Source organism: Ambystoma mexicanum, chromosome 5p (genome assembly GCF_040938575.1).
Source record: "Ambystoma mexicanum isolate Mex_15411 chromosome 5p, UKY_AmexF1_1, whole genome shotgun sequence".
NCBI classification, from domain to species: Eukaryota; Metazoa; Chordata; class Amphibia; order Caudata; family Ambystomatidae; genus Ambystoma; species Ambystoma mexicanum.
Window position 1 is genome coordinate 729893509 of NC_090930.1, and position 17090 is coordinate 729910598.

The 17090-nt window shown below is 47.1% G+C and overlaps 1 protein-coding gene across 6 annotated transcripts in view; it reads right to left on the reverse strand.

The window, feature by feature from the left end:
- Positions 1–17090, reverse strand: part of ENOX2 (ecto-NOX disulfide-thiol exchanger 2) — a 2107113-nt gene that overhangs the window by 1464398 nt on the left and 625625 nt on the right. The window lies entirely within an intron of this gene.

A 17090-nucleotide genomic window follows, 5' to 3' on the forward strand; every position in this document is an offset into this window, starting at 1 on the left:
CAGACCATATCTACTTTATAACCTTCAGAAGCCTGCTTGAATAAAGTGCTAATTTCTGGAACTATTTTCAGATTGAAAGGGATCCTACCAATTGACATCAAAATCTAGTTGGTTTTGTATGTTCCCTTTTGATGAAACTACTACCACATCCCTTGAGAGGCTAACTTTACTTTTATATGTTGTTGGTGGTCTGTGCCACCCCTACAGCCAAAACAACTACTCACAGAATAGAGAGACGCTAAGTGGTGTTGGGTAGCAGCCTGCCCTAGCTCAACTCTGCTTAGTAACACATGCCCACCGTAGCTCACCAAGACTACTCCCATGTACTTGCCCTAGTTCCTGCTCCCTGTCCCAACCCACCTTAAAACGCTGACCTACCATCAGCCATGGCTCACTCATGCTAACCTCCCAAATAACCAAGCTCACCCCTACCTACTTACCACTGACTGACCAAAACATATACCTGCATAGTAAAATCTTGAATAATTACGTTCTACATATTTCCAAGTTCCAAACATGTCTACAGCTACATAACATTACAAATGGACACAGAAAAATACTTCTCTTCAGCACAATGATCATAACTATTTTACTATGTTTACCATTAACATTATGTGTATGAAAACAACTTAAAAACATGTTTAGAATTCGTGTTTACGTAGGGCCCAAATATTTACTGTACTCCTGTCTACAGATGTAAAATGCAATAATCTCCTATCACCAAAACTATTGGCATTGTTGATGCTTGTTTAACAAAGGGCACTACAGACAAAAGTTAACATTTGGATAACAAAAAAAAAAAAAAAAAAAAAGAACAGTCTACAAAATTATCAAGGAAATTATCATTGAATTCAGAAGCACTTGGCAAAAGAAATATCCAATCTACAAAATATAATAGTGAATATGGCAAACAGTATTGACTGAAGGGTAAATATCCATTTAAATAAAACCAACCAATAGGTAGTCCACGCTTACCTCCTCTAATGGAGTATTCTAAAGAACACCACTCAGAATAAACATGAAATCAAGTGGCCTACACGACGATTAAGAAAACAGTCAAATGGAGCATATGCTGAGCATCTTGGGTATATATATTTAACTTGAGGATGCCCTGTACTATTAGGAAAAATAGGGAATGTCAATGATATTGTACATGGGGGTAATCCTAATAGGTAGTTTCTAAACTGATTTACACACTATGATTTCATGATCCTTACGTTATATTTCAATTTTGCATCCCTATCGGGTGGCTTTAATAACAATTGAATGAACACAGCGCGAGTCCTGTATGGTTAACTATCTCATTGTTTTTTTCAAGTAACCCTATATTGTTTATTTGGCCAATTCACTTCACAATTTAAGTGCTATAGGTCCGTGGGGTCTAATCCATGTTACTCCTTTTATCACTTTACTTTTTTATATACATAAGGCAAGACATACATATCTTCAAATCACAAACACATGGATAGTAATAGTGTGAACATTAAGGAAAAAAAGTGCAAAGTCATGAAGTAGAATAGATGGAAACTCCAAGTCATCTATTGAATGCAACTATTCAAGATAGTATTAAAGATAGATGATTGGTGTCCTGATATTAGTGGTATACTAACTAGACCACAATTAAATCTGAACTATCTGTAATACTCACATTCAATAGATGACTTAGAGTTTCCATCTATTCTACTTCATGACTGTTATATGTGATGATGTCATCGTACCGCGAGACGGCCATCGCAAATTGGGCTTATGTTTAACCTTTTACAACACAGTATTGGGCAAAATTGAGAAACCAGCTCGTACTGGCATATTCATATTTTCTTGGCATTTTACAATTACTTTAATCAAGGTAATGTTATATGGGAAACACTAAATTGATATTCCTACCAATTTTAAAGGTGGAATGCACGTCTGAATTTATAGAAGGTGTGCATGCTTAATATTTGTAGGGTAATACATTGTTTATAGGTAATTACACATCACATTGTCCTGGTTTAATACAGTGTTAAGAGTGTCCATTATATTGATCCATTTTGCTTCTTTTCTCCTCAAGAGCAGTTCTTTGTTGCTACCTTTGCATGGTAGATGGACTCTCTCAATACCATAAACGAGTATTTTATAAGGAATGTCTTTTGAGTGTTGCACTTGAAAATTATTGGCCATTGGATATTTGGGATCTTGGTTCTTTATGGCTCTCAAATGCTCCATTATTCTTTGTTTGAGAGGGTGTATTGTGCTCCATATTTACAGTTTTGCACACAAGCATTGTATGCCATATACCATGTATTTTGAGTTGCAATTGTTATTTTAAATTGTTGATTTTTATTTTTGCCATTTGGTAGTTCTATTGCAGCTTTTCCACTTGTCATTTGTGGGAACATTTTGCAAATGCCACATTTATAATTGCCCTGAGGTGGCTTTGGTTCCACATTGCACGTATTGTTTGTCCTTGTATGGGAGTAGACTAGGTGAACGAGTTACTTACCAACTGCTAACGTTCTTTCGACTGGATGTTCCTCCAACGTATTCCACATCTTTGACATGTAATGTCCACAGCTGTGCACTTTGGAAACTTTTTCGGCAGAGGGCGTCCTGCGTCGATGACTTCAGGTCGATGTCCCTCGAAGGCCTCTGTCGAGGGCGACTTCACCAGATGTTATAAATAGGATGCATGGCGCCCGTAGCCTCAGTTTAAGTTTTTTTCTCCCAGAACGTGTGGCACTAGCCTCATGCCTGCTTGACTGCACATAGCCTTGCGGAAACGTAAGCTGCAATCGCATAGGCAATTCTCAAGACTTCATTCTCAGTACCAGAAAATGGAGGAGGGAAAATAATTTGAAGTACCCAATCAGATGGCAGAATAAAGAACCGCCTTACCAAAGGCCTTATCTTGACCATGGATTATATCCAGGGAGTAATGTTTAACCAAGGTGTGGAGCGAAGCCCATGAAGCAGCATCACAAATATTCCTAATAGGAAAACCCTGCTGGAGGCCGGTGGAAATAGCCACGCCCCCAGTAGAATGAGCTTGCAACTCTTTAGGAGGGTCCTTACCCACCAATCGTAACACTCCGTAATGGTGAGGATAATCCACCTGGACAAGGTCTGTTTGTTAATAGCCTGGCCCAAACTGTGTCCAGCATATCCTACAAAGAGTTGATCGTCCACTCTGACCCTGGACATCCTAGAAATGTAAAAGCTCAGAGCTCTTCTAGGATCCAACCGATTGAGTCACTCTTTTTCCTTACCAGGATGAGGAGGATAGAAGGATGGGAGAACCACCTTCTGACTTAAATGAAATTCAGATGCTACCTTCAGTAGAAAGGAAGGATGTACCCGCAGTACAACCCTGTCCTTGAGGAACACAGAAAGGGTGGCTTAGAGGAAAGTGCCTGCAATTAATTCACTCACTCTGTGAGCAGAAGTAACCGCAACCAAGAACACAGTCTTGAAGGACAATCTCAAAGGACAAGAGTGCAAAGGTTCAAACGGAGCACCCATGAGAAATTTCAAAACCAAATTTAAATCCCAAACCGGCACCTGGAAAGGGAAAGGTGGGAACATATCAGTCAGTCCTCCTTTAAGAAATTGAGAAATCAATTGAATCTTCAAGTAAGAACATTCTTCAGATGAGCGCTTAATGATAGACGGCGCCGCCAGCTAACCCTTAATGGTACCCACTTGAAGGCCCCTGTGGGCCAATTAAAGTAAGAAAGACAAAATCATAGGAATGGAGCACTGAAAAGGATCAACATTGTGCCCTCTGCACCAGTCGCAGAACTAACAGCAACGGTACAGGGATTTTGTTGCAGGCTGCCTGGCCGAAAGCAACACTTCCATCATGTCATTCGGGAGGTCCCAATCCTTCTACCTCAACCTTTCAGATACCAAGCATGAAGGTTGAGAGTCTTGACCTATGGATGGAGAACCTGACCCCCTTCGTGCGAGAGCAGATCCTCTCGGTAGGGAATATGGCGTGGAGGGCAGAAGGACATTTCTAAAAGGTCCGGGTACCACGCTCTCCTGGCCCGATCCAGAGCAATGAGGATCATGTGGGAACCGAAACTCCATAACCTCTGCAACACTTGAGTAATGACGGGGACTGGAGGAAACATGTACAGCAGTGGGAATGACCAATCCACTATGAACGCGTCTCCTAAGGCTCCTCGGAGGAAATTACCTTGAGCAGAATCTCTCTCACTTCCGGTTGAAACTGGTGGCGAAGAGATCCACTTGTGGGGTTCCCCAAAGGGCAAAGATCTCCAGAATCACCTCCTGAAGCAACTCCCACAACTCCTCCCACTCGTGAGAGATCGTGCTCTGCCGGCTCAGAGTCTCCACCGCTGCATTATCATCTCTGGCCACATGAACTGCTGAGATCGAAATTCCCTGCTGGATGGCCCAGAACCAGAGCTGCATTGCCTCTCTGCACAACGGGATTGACCCTGCCCCTCCTTTTTTGTTGAGGTAATGCATGGCCACTGTGTTGTCCGTCATGATCAGGACACTTTTCTCCCGCACAGATGGCAGGAAAGCCTTCAGGACTATCCCAATGGCCGTGAGCTCTAACAGGTTGATGTGGAGTTTGGACTCCGAAGGAGACCAATGACCGCTGGCGGTCAAGTCGTTGACATGAGCGCCCCATCCTGTGAGGGAAGCATCCGTCACTACATTCACCTCTGGCGCCATGGTTGCCAAAACGGCTCCCCCTTCATCAGGTTACCCTCATTGGCCCACCACAGAAGATCCTGGGAGAGCGAGAGTGGAATTTGAACGGGAACTGAGCCCGAGAACTGCGACCACTGCATCTTGAGGACCCATTGCCAGGATCTCATCCTCAACCTGGCCTCTGGCACCAGAAAAATGCAGGATGCCATGAGGCCGAGCAACTGTAAGAATTCGAAAGCCAGGGGACTCTGGGCATGTTGAAACTTGTCCACCATCTGCACAATGTGATGAGCCCTCACCTTGGGAGGCGAGCACTTCCAAGGATGTGTCTAACACAGCCCCGATGTACTGGAGCTGTTGGGAAAGTGTCAGATACGACTTCTTGAAATTGAAGAAGCCCAGTTTGTGGAGGGAGCGGCAGGTGAGACTGAGGTGATCCAATGCTTACTTGGGAGAGCGCGCCCGGATCAACCAGTCGTCCAGGTAGGGGTAGACATGAATCCCCCCTCACCTGAGGTATACTGCCACCACCACCATTAGTTTGGTGAAGACCCTTGGGGCGGAGGTCAATCCGAACGGCAGGACCCGAAACAAAGTGCGAGTCTCCAGCCGCAAACCTCAGGTACTCTGTGCTTGGAATGAATCGGCACATGAAAGTAAGCATCCTGTAGGTCCAGAGACACCAACCAATCCTGAAGTTGAAGGGCCTGGAGGACTTGAGAAAGAGCAAGCATCTTGAACTGGTCCTTCCTGAGAAGTTTGTTCAACGAACTCAAGTCCAGGATGGGTCTCAATCCCTAGTCTTTCTTTGGGAACAAAAAATAAGGGGAATACCATCTCTTGTTCCTCTACGCTACAGGCACCAGTTCTATGGTGCCTTTCTCCAGCAGGGTTAACATTTCCTGCACAAGGAGCGGATCTGGAAGCTTCAAAGAGTTTCCCCGGTGGATTATGAGGAGGCCGCTGTAGGAAGAGAAGGCAGCAGCCGTGGGCTATCATGTCCAGAACCCACGCATCTGAAGTAATGGCGCACCACTCTGAGATGCTGAGCTAGCCTACCCCTAACCGGCGAACCATGGGACATGGCCTCGTGACTGTTTTGTAGCGGCTGTGTCAGTGCCTGAGCAGCTTTGGCACCTCTATTTCCCCAACCACCACAGGTACTTTTTTCACTGGCCCCTTTGACTGGCGGCCCCTCTTGTTCTACCAAAGGAGGAGTAGTAACAAAAGAACCTCGGCTTCACTGCTGTCCCCTAGGACGAAAAGGCGCAGGTTGACGCACAGCTGCGCTTAAAGATTTTGCTGTAGCTTTCGAGGTCTGCAACCTCTCAAGGCTCTCGCCAGCCTTGTTCCCAAACAAATGTGCACCATCAAAGGGCATGTTCAGAAGACGGGCTTGAACATCTGAAGCAAAACCCGACTTCTGCAACCACACAAATCTGTGTATAACGGTGCTCGCAGCCATGGACTGGCTAACATGGACGGTCGTGTTCAAACCCGACTGAAGGGATTCGCACATGGCATCCTTGCCGTCTTGCATTAGACCAAGGAACCCATCCCTTTCTTCCCCATCGGGAATATACTCAGTTGCTAAAGACAGTTCCACAGAGTGTGTGAGAACCTTGCCAAGGCACTAGCAGAGATGGCGGATTTCAAAGCCATGCTCCCTGCAGAAAATACTTTCCAAGCCGAACCGTCAAAGCATTTGTCGTCCCTATGAGGAGGGATGGTAGGGTACGCCACCTGCCTCGAGGTGGCTGTAGCCGCATGAACCTCCAAAATCTCGGGAGTGGGGTGAATCGATAAATAGCTGGGCTTGCTAACGGAAGGGCACTACTTTTTTGTCAGTGATATATTAACAGCGGGAAGAGATTCTGGTAACTGCCAAGCAGCTGCCACCCTTTTCTGTAAGGTGAGATACAATAGTAAGACTGTGTCAGAGGACGGACCTTGATCTAAAATGTCTGCTAGATCATCCTGCACAAAGTTTTCAGGAGGACTGGACCAGCCCAGATACTCCGAGACCCTAGCCATGAGCCGCCTATACGAAGACTCGGCATGAGCCCCAGGCTCAGGCCTGCCAAATTCCACTTCAGGAGAAGTGTCCAACCCACCGCCATCATGAAGGGTTTGTCTCAACTACTCCAATTGACTGTCTCCAGAAAAGACAGGTGCCACATCATGCTCAACCGGGTCCTCAAATTCAGACCTTTCTTCCTCTTCAAATATGTCGTCCAGAGGGATTTGAAACCCTGGCTTGGGGACAGAAGAGGGCCTGGATTCCAAGACAGGCCTTACAGACTTAGTCATAGCCTTCCTTGAAGGATCCACCAAATCAGGGTACTCAAATGGTAAATTGCGGGCAAAAATACCAGAAGGCGTTGAGGGCGCTGGTGCCAACTGCGCCGTGGGCTGATAAGACACCAAAGCGTTGACGTCTGAGTCGGACAGATAAGCACCGACTGAGTCGACGCCGGCTTCAAGCCCTTAGCAGGTTGCATCGGTCTCGCTGGAGACGAGGGCCAAGACCTGGAAGCACGTCTCTTGCGACTATCCGAAGCCTTGTCCGAATGTGACCTCAAAGGTTCTCAGTGCGAGTCGCGGACCCGAGCCCGAAGGCGTGCGAGCCACTGTATGAGACCACAGTATAAGCCGTGCCGGCTTAGAAGGCGTGACCGGAACCGTGCCCTGCGATTGAAATATCGCCAACATCTGCTCCTTAAAGGCAGCCCATTCCTATGGAGTCAAGGAGATGAGGAAGAAGAATGGCAGAAACCACTCCGGGACCGAGAACCCCCGGGCCGCCTCCCAACATGGAGAGTCGCCCCTCGAATCGTCGGTGGACACCGCTTTGGTTTTTGACTTGGAACTACGGGACTTACTGGGATTAGAACCCTTACCTACCTGGAGCTTCCCCTTACGCTCCCGCAAGTCCTTGGCAGTCAGCGACTTGCATTTAGAACAGTCGTCAGTGTTGTGACTCTCGCCCAAGCACCACAAACAAATGCGATGCGGGTCGGTGATCGACATTTTCGACTTGCAGTCCTGGCAGGTCTTGAAGCCAGACCGTGGAGTCGGAGGGGTCGAAGAAAAAGACATCTCAATGATGAAACACACGAGGCACGCCGAGTTCTCGAAGCAAACACGTTTGCGGAAAAACGGGACTGACGCTATGGGCTCTGTGCGTCCTATTTATAACATCCGGTGATGTCGCCCTCGACGGAGGCCTTCGAGGGGCATCGACCCGACGTAATTAACGCAGGACCGCCCTCTGCCAAAACTGTTTCCGAAATGCACAGCTGTGGACATTACATGTGGAAGAGGTTGGAGGACACAACCCATTTGAAAGGGCTAATTATGTTCATAATTGTCAGGGCCCTTCGAAATGTCACTGTTGGTTCCTCATCCAGATATGTGCGGATGTCTTGATCTAATTTGAGTATATACCAATATCTGTTCAGAATTATACTTATTTAATGTGCGTCCGAACTGTAAATCATTATTAGTCTTAATTTGTTGTTCAATTGTTGGAGTGTCTTTGATCTTATTGGTAAGTAGATCCCAACTAATCTTCAAGTTGCCTTTGTTGAAGGATTTCTTTAAATTATTCTCGCCATAACCTCTTTGCCTGAATTTGTCAATTGTGTGATTGGCACGTTTTAAAAATTCCTCATTGTTTGTACAGTTCCTTTTAAGTCTTAGCAGCTCTCCAAAGGGGATGTTTCTAATAATATGTTGCGGATGGTTGCTATTTGCATGGAGAATGCTGTTTCCAGCTGTGGGTTTAGTAAATAGGGTTGTATAGATGGTGGTGCTCTCCACATACAGTTCTAAATCCACATACAGTTCTAAATCCAACAATCTAATTCTGTCTGAGATTTCATTCATGTTTTTTTTTTAAACAATTTTTATTTTTTATTTTAACAACACATCAAACATTGCAATACTTTAGTCAAATTCGGTGGCAAAACATTTACAAATTGCACTCCATAGTCCCACTCCCACACCACCCCCTCAATTTGAGACAATGTGTCTATATTATCAGCCTGCGCTTCAGCCGGTGGGCCTGTCGTTATCGTGTTGTCCGTATCATCATCACTGTAATCGGGCTGGGGGGAGCCCATCATAGTTGTTCCAAACTGCCTCCATTCTATTAGGGGTCCCTACCTCTTCCTCCCCTCCCCTACAGACCGCATCAAACCAAGCAGCCATTTCTGCCTCCGCCCATTTCAAGAGGTCCGCCCACCCCAACTCCATCCTTGGCCTCTGGGCAGACTTCCAGCACATCGCAATCCTCCGTTTGGCAAGGATGTATGCCAGGTCCTTCATTTTGCTGATGTGCCTTAGATTGCGTGGCCTAGGGAAACCCCCCCAGCATGCATGCCCAGGCTGATTCTACCTCCAGCGTGATGCCTTTTCCGACCAAGTGTGTCTTCAGTTCCAACCAAAATCTCCCCACCTCCGGGCAGGCCCAGAACATATGTAACATCCCTGCTCCCTCCTCCCCACACCTGGGACATCTCTGAGTCGTCTGACCCCCGAACCTGGCGATCTTTCTAGGGGTGAGATATGCTCTATGCGTAACATATAATTGTATTTGTTGGAGCCTTGCATTCCGGAACACCTTTTTGTGATATTATTCGGCCCTATCCCAGAGCACGTCTGACATGGGTTCTCCCACCTCTTCCCAAATTATAGTCTCAATTGGATCAATCCCCCACCCCCCCATCTTAGATCCCAGCAGCTCGTATATCCGGGATACCTCATGCCCACCTTCTGAAATATCATATTGTCTCCACGGCGGCGTCCGGTTATTCAGATAGTACCACCGCCAGCCACTTTTCTCGCACACGTTTAACCATTCTGGAGTAGGTTATATACTGCCCTTTATGAACCCCGGTGTCTTCTATCAGTTTCTGGAATTCCAGTGCCTCCCCCTCTTGCCATATATCCCCCAGGGTGGCCAGACCCATCGGTTCCCAGTAGCTTTCATTCATGGTTAGTTAGACATTGTATTCAGTAGTGTTTAGAAATTTGAAATATTCTGAGAGGGATTTTTTTGTCACCATCCCAGATTATGAGGATTTCATCAATGTAGCATACCCAAAAGACTATTTTATTGTTGTGAATGCTTGGTGAATGCTGGGTGTTACCATGCATATTCAGTTTCAAAATATCACCTAAAAAGGATGGCATAAGTTGGGCAAATATTGCTCCAATTGCTGTCCCTTGGGGTTGCCGGTAGATTTGTTCATTAAAACACTTTTTTATTGTTTAGCATCTTTAAGATCATCTTAGTTTCTGATTGGTACGAGATCGATATAGATTTCAGGAAATAATTAGTTGTTTGGGTTCCTTGTTCATGATGAATGCTGGTATACAGGGAGGTTACATCAAGTGTGACCAGTCTGTAGATCTGTTCCCATGAGATAGACTTTAGTTGTTGTATTACGTGTTTGGCATCTTTGATATTCGAGGATAGGCTAAGGGTTATAGTGTTTGGTATCTTTGATGTACGGGAAAGGCTAAGGGTTGTAGGTGTAGGTCAATATATTGTGATAGCCTTTCTGTTAATGACCCAATTCCATTTATTATTGGTCCGCATGGTGGAAAATGATGACATTTTTTGTGGATTTTGGGAACAAAGTAAATTTTGGCTAATATTGGAAATGTCAATTTTAGGCATATAGATATCGGCCCATCATAATCAAAACCACCAAAGAGTGTAAATGTTATAAACATCAAAAATAGTAGAATGTAATCTCATAGATGAAAGTAATGATAATAAATAACAGAACATTTACTACAAAGCCAAGTCAATCCAACAGATGAACAAGTTACTCTCTTGCCTGGTAACTTTCTTTCGATGGGATGGTCCGACTACGTATTCCCTATCTATGACAGTAATCACCACAGCTGTGCTGCTTCGGAAAACTTTTGGCGTCTGCGTCCTGCGTCGAGGACGTCGATACGCAGTCCTCGAGGGCCTCTGTCGAGCCAACATCACCGGATATTATAAGTAGGACGCACGACACCCCCAGCCTCAGTTGTAGTTTCCCCCCCAGAATGTGTGGCACCAAACCACTGCCAGTATGACCACACAAAGCCTTGCGGAAACGTAAGCGGACATCGTATAATAAATTCTGTAGCGGGGCAGGTAGGGAGGGAGTGATATGCAATACGTCGTCGGACCATACCATCGAAAGAACATTACCAGGTAAGAGTAACTTGTTCTTCGAGGGGATTGGGTCCTCCGACGTATTCCATATCTAGGACAGACTCCCAAAGCAGTACCAACGTATGGAGGAGGGAAAAAGAATTTAGAATATAGAAGAACAAGTTACTTCTTACCTTGTAACGTTCTTTCGACGGGATGTTCCTCCGACATATTCCTCATCTTAGATATCTCCTTTCAGCTCTGCTGGCCTCGGAAATTTTTTTCTCTAGATGGCGCTGCGCGTCGAAGTCCTCCGAGTCGATGTCCCTCAACAGCCGCCGTATCGACGTCGACGTCATCCTGCCTATAAAGGCCACGCGCAGCGTCCGTTGCTCAGTTCCGTTTTGTAGCCCACAATAATACTTTCTGGACTAACTAATCACCCTGAAGGATCGTAAGCTGCAACAACAAGGGAAGTAGAACTGCGGGGATGGATGGGAGGGTCGATGAGGAATACGTCGGAGGAACATCCCGTCGAAAGAACGTTACAAGGTAAGAAGTAACTTGTTCTTCGAAGGGATTGTGTCCTCCGACGTATTCCTCCATCTTAGATAGGCTCCCATAGCAGTATTCTGTTATCGGAGGAGGGAGTACTGACTTCACGCTGTCTTCTATTGATGAATAGAATGCAGTACAGCCCTTCCAAACCTAGTCTCTTGACTGGAGGAGGAATCCAAATTGTAAAAACGTGTAAAGGTATGGACAGACGACCATGTAGCGGCCGTACATATGTCTTTAACCGGCACGCCTCTTTTGAGGGCCGATGAAGCTGCAATACCTCTGGTCGAATGAGCCCTAAGGTTTTGAGGGGGCTCTTTCCCTGCCAGTTTATAACATTCCAGAATGGCTAGAATGATCCATCTGGAAATGGTCTGCTTAGTTATTGGTAACCCCAGCTTGTGACCTGCGTAACCTACAAACAGCTGGTCTGCCTGTCTTATCCTGGCTAGTCTACTGATGTAAAAACTTAAAGCCCTCCTAGGGTCTAGCCTGTGTAACCTCTCTTCCTCTTTCCCCGGGTGAGGAGGAGGATAGAAAGATGGTAGGGTAATCTTCTGAGTGATATGGAATTCAGAAACCACCTTTTGGAGGAAATTAGGCTTCACTTGCAGGACAACTTTGTTTTTGTGAAATATTGTGTGAGGGGCTTTACAAGAAAGAGCTTGTAATTCGCTCACCCTTCTAGCAGATGTAAGTGCTATTAATAAAACAGTTTTAAGGGTAAGGAATCTTAACGAACAAGAATGGAGAGGTTCGAAAGGTGTACCCATCAGGAAAGTTAGTACTAAGTTTAAATCCCATAGGGGAATTTGGAATGGTCTTGGGGGATAAACATTGGTTAACCCCTTTAGAAACTGTATTACCAAGGGTAATTTGAAATAGGATGGTTCTTCCGCAGTACGCTTAAAGATGGATAGCGCTGCGAGATAGCCCTTAATGGTGCCAACTTGAAGGCCTGAATTTGCCAAATGTAGTAGGAAGGACAAAACCATTGGTGTACCACATGAAAAAGGGTCGATATTCTGTTCTCTACACCAGCTGCAAAATCTGTTCCAACGGCAGCGGTATAAAGACTTTGTTGCTGGCCTCCTTGCCGAAAGCAACACCTCCATAACATCATCAGGGAGGTCCCAATCCTTGTACCTCAGCCTTTCAGAAGCCAAGCGTGAAGGTTGAGGGTTTTGATGTCTGGATGGAGAACCTGACCTCCCTTCTGTGAGAGTAGGTTCTCTCTGATTGGAAGTCGAATTGGAGGGCAGATGGACAAGTCTAGAAGGTCCGGGTACCACGTTCTCCTGGCCCAATCCGGGGCAATTAGGATCATGGTTCTCCGGAATCTTCTCAACCTCCTGATCATTTGAGGAATGACAGGGACCGGTGGGAACGCGTACAGAAGCGGAAACTCCCAGTCCACTATGAACGCGTCTCCCAAAGGTCCTCTCGGGGGAAATTCCCTTGAGCAGAACAGGTCGCATTTCCTGTTTAGGCTGGTGGCGAACAGATCTACCTGAGGGGTTCCCCAAAGGGCGAAGATCTCTTGAAGGACTTCCTGAGCTAGCTCCCACTTCTGGGAGACTGTGTTCTGCCTGCTCAGAGCGTCCGCTGTCAAGTTCTTCTCTCCGGCTAGGTGAACTGCTGATAGAGAGATTCCTTCTTGGATTGCCCAAAACCAGAGCTGCATCGCCTCTCTGCACAGGGGTAGTGATCCTACGCCTCCTCTTTTGTTGAGGTAATGCATGGCCACCGTGTTGTCCGTCATTATCAGGACGTTCTTCCCTTGTACAGCTGGCAGGAACGCCTTCAGCGCAAGTCTGATGGCTCTCAGCTCTAACAGGTTGATATGTAGTCTGGACTCCGATGGAGACCAACGACCGCTGATTGTCAAGTCGTTGGCGTGGGCTCCCCACCCCGTGAGTGAGGCATCCGTGACTACTGTTATCTCCGGCCAGGGTTGCCAAAACTGTTCTCCTTTCAGAATGTTCTCCTGACAGGCCCACCACTGAAGGTCTCGAGCCACCCTGTCGGGAACCTGAAGAAGATCTGTCATTCTCCCTGAGAATTGTGACCACTGAATCCTCAGTGCCCACTGGAGGGATCTCATTCTCAGGCGAGCCTCTGGCACTAGGAAAATGCAGGATGCCATGAGGCCTAGCAACCTCAAAAAGTCGAAGGCTGGGAGACCTTGGGCATGTTGGAACTGGGTAACCATCTGTAGAATATCTTGAGCCCTCACCTCTGGTGGCGAGGCTTTTCCCAGGGAAGTGTCCAGGATCGCTCCTATGAACTGGAGTCTCTGCGATGGTATCATTTGTGACTTCTTTAAATTGAGGGAGAAGCCCAGTCTATGAAGGAAGTGGCACACGTGATTTAGCAGGATCTGAGCTTGTTCCGGAGAAACAGCCCTGATCAACCAATCGTCCAGGTAGGGGTAGACGTGAATCCCTTCCCTCCTTAGACTTGCAGCCACTACCGACATTAACTTGGTGAAGACCCTCGGGGCGGAGGTCAGCCCAAATGGCAGCACTCGAAATTGATAGGGAGAGTTGCCAATTGCAAACCTCAGGTATTTCCTGTGTTTGAGATGGATAGGCACATGGAATTAAGCGTCCTGAAGGTCCAGAGATACCAACCAGTCCTGGAACTGAAGGGCCTGGAGGATCTGAGAAAGAGTGACCATCTTGAATCTGTCTTTTCTGAGGAATTTGTTCAATTCTCGCAAGTCCAAGATGGGTCTCAGTCCTCCGTCTTTCTTAGGAATGAGAAAGTAAGGGGAGTACCAGCCCTTGTTCCTCTCCGCTACAGGTACCGGTTCTATGGCACCTTTCTCTAGCAGGTCCCAAATTTCCTGCAAGAGGAGCGGATCTGGAGCTTTCTGAGAGCTGATCCCCGGTGGATGACTCTGAGGTATGCGTAGGAAAGGCAGGCAGTAACCTTGGGCAACTGTTTCCAATGCGCAAGCATCTGACGTGATAGCCTGCCATACCGCCAGATGTTGAGTCAACCTGCCTCTTACAGGTGTCCTGTGAGGGAAGTCCTCAGAGTGGTTTTGGGGCGGCTGATGCAGATGCCGATGGTAAAGAGGTACCTGCTGTTGCTGCGGCTTTTGAATATCTACCCCGTCCACCTCGGGTAGTTCTTCTTTGTCCCCTTTGAGCCAGTCGTCCTCTACCTCTTCCGAATGCGGAGTAGAAGCGAAAGGACTTGCCCCTCGCAGAGGTTCCTGTGGGACGAAAAGGAGTCTGACAGATTGCAGCTCCTAGGGATTTTGCTGCTGCTTTTGAAGTTTGCAGTTTCTCTAAACTGTCATCCGCCTTTTTTCCGAACAAAGAAGAGCCATCGAATGACATGTTCAAGAGCCTGGCTTGCACATCTGGGGCAAAACCAGACTTTCTCAACCAAGCGAATCTCCTGGTTGATGTACTTGCCGCCATTGCTCTGCTGATACTGTCAGCCGAATCAATGCCCGTCTGGAGGGATTCGCACATAGCGTCTTTACCGTCCTGTATAATATTCAGGAATGCATCCCTTTCTTCTCCCTCCAGGATGCAGTCAGCCGCTGTAGAAGCACACTCCCAAAGTGTATGGCTGAACCTAGCAAGGGTGCAAGTAGCATTAACAGATTTTAACGCCATGCTACATGCTGAAAAGACTTTCTTTGCCATAGCATCATATTTTCTATCATCCCTGTCCTGTGGGACGCTAGGATAAGCCGTCTTGACATCGGTAGAGGATGCTGCCTGTACCACCAGACTTTCTGGGGATGGGTGTTTAGACAAAAACTCTGGGTCTGTAGAAGATACCCTGGACTTTGTAGACAGTTTTTTATTTACTGCTGGTACTACATCTGGAGTTTCCCAGTTTGTCATGATCTTTCTCTGAAGAGCTTTATGAAAAGGCACCACAGGATCCTCCTGTGGGCCTTTGTCAAGAATATCCGTGAGGTCATCTTGTTGGAAAGATTGTGAAGGTGCAGACCACCCCATGAACTCTGTGATCCTGGGTCTGGCTTAGCAAACTCCACCTCAGGGGAAGTGTCTAACCCACTTGCCTCATGTAAGGAATCATGAAGATCCTTTAACCTGCGCTCTTCAGAGGAAAATTCCTCTCTAATTGGGGTTACAGGTCCCTGCAACTCAATTGTGTCTTCCTGTTCAGACAATTCACCCTCTTCCAAAATTGAGGACATAGTTCTCAATTGTTCTGAACTCATAAAGGGAGTAAATCCCATTTCCAAGGCAGAGGGTGCCGAACTTGTCATTATCGGCCTCGAAAACGTCGATGTCGTCGACGCCGACGTCTAAGGCTTCGAGCGTGGCGTCGAAAACAAAGGCGGAGGCCTCGAAGACCTCGACAGAATTGGAATTCTACTCGACAATCTCGAAGCCATCGACGTCGAGGACCTGGGGATAGTCACTGGGTGTGTCGTAACCGTGACTTTTCTTGGCGTCGATGCCGGTGTCGAAGCTGGCGTCGAATCGACAGACCAGTGTGTCGAAGGTCCCTTCGACAACGGCGTCGAAGACATCGACGTCGACGGAACCCTCGTCGACGGAACCTTCGAGGAAGGTTTGGAGGTCATAGTCCTACTCGAGGGTTCGAGACGCGCTCGAGAGGTTTCCTTCGCTGGGTACTGCGACTCGCGGCAGTCTTCGAGGGGGTCGAGGCCGCTTTCTCGAAGACGCTTATCATATTTTTGCAGAATTCCTCCCATTCAGCCCGGGAACTATGTTTCGTGGGGCAAGGGATTCTTTTTGGCGAAACAGAGGAAGAGGAAGACGGAGAAGGGGATCTTCGACGTCTCCTCTTCAAGTGCTTCGATCTCGAGGAGTGATGAGACCCACTCTGAGACCTGGAGCGCGAATGGTGACGAGGAGACGAATAAGAAGCTTTAAAAGTTTTACCTTTCTCCAGCTTCCCTCTACGCTCCTTCAGGGCCTTAGCTGTCATGGACATACAGTCCTCGCATTCCGAACAATGGTGTTCAGCTCCCAAACACCACAGACAAACTCTGTGAGGGTCAGTCAACGACATCTTTTTCCCACAATCTCGACATTTCTTGAAGCCGGATCGAGGAGTTGTCGGTTCCGACGAGGAAGCCATCGAGTACGGATCGAATGACTCGAGGTAAATAGGATTAATCTGACTAAGAACTGAGCAACGGTATTCCGAGGCACTGAGTAAGCACGGAAAAACGGAACTGAGCAACGAACGCTGCGCGCGGCCTTTATAGGCAGGATGACGTCGATACGGCGGCTGTCGAGGGACATCGACTCGGAGGACAGCGCCCTCTAGAGAAAAAATGTTCCGAGGCCAGCAGAGCTGGAAGGAGATATCTAAGATGAGGAATACGTCGGAGAACACAATCCCTTCGAAATTTAGAATGCCCAATCAAATTGCAGAGTAAAGGACCACCTTGCCAAAGGCCAGATCCTGCCCATGGATAGAATCTAGGGATAGGTGTCGTACAAAAGTATGGACCGAAGCCCATGTGGCTGCTTCACAGATGTTATGAATAGGAACACCCCTCTGCAGGGCAGTAGAGGCATCCATACCCATAGTAGAATGGGCCCGTAAGCCTACCGGAGGGTCCTTACCCGCCAGGCGGTATCATTCAGAAATTGCCAAGATAATCCATCTAGACAAAGTCTGCTTAGTAACAGCTTGTCCTAACCGCCTTCCAACGTAACCAATAAGGAGCTGATCGTCC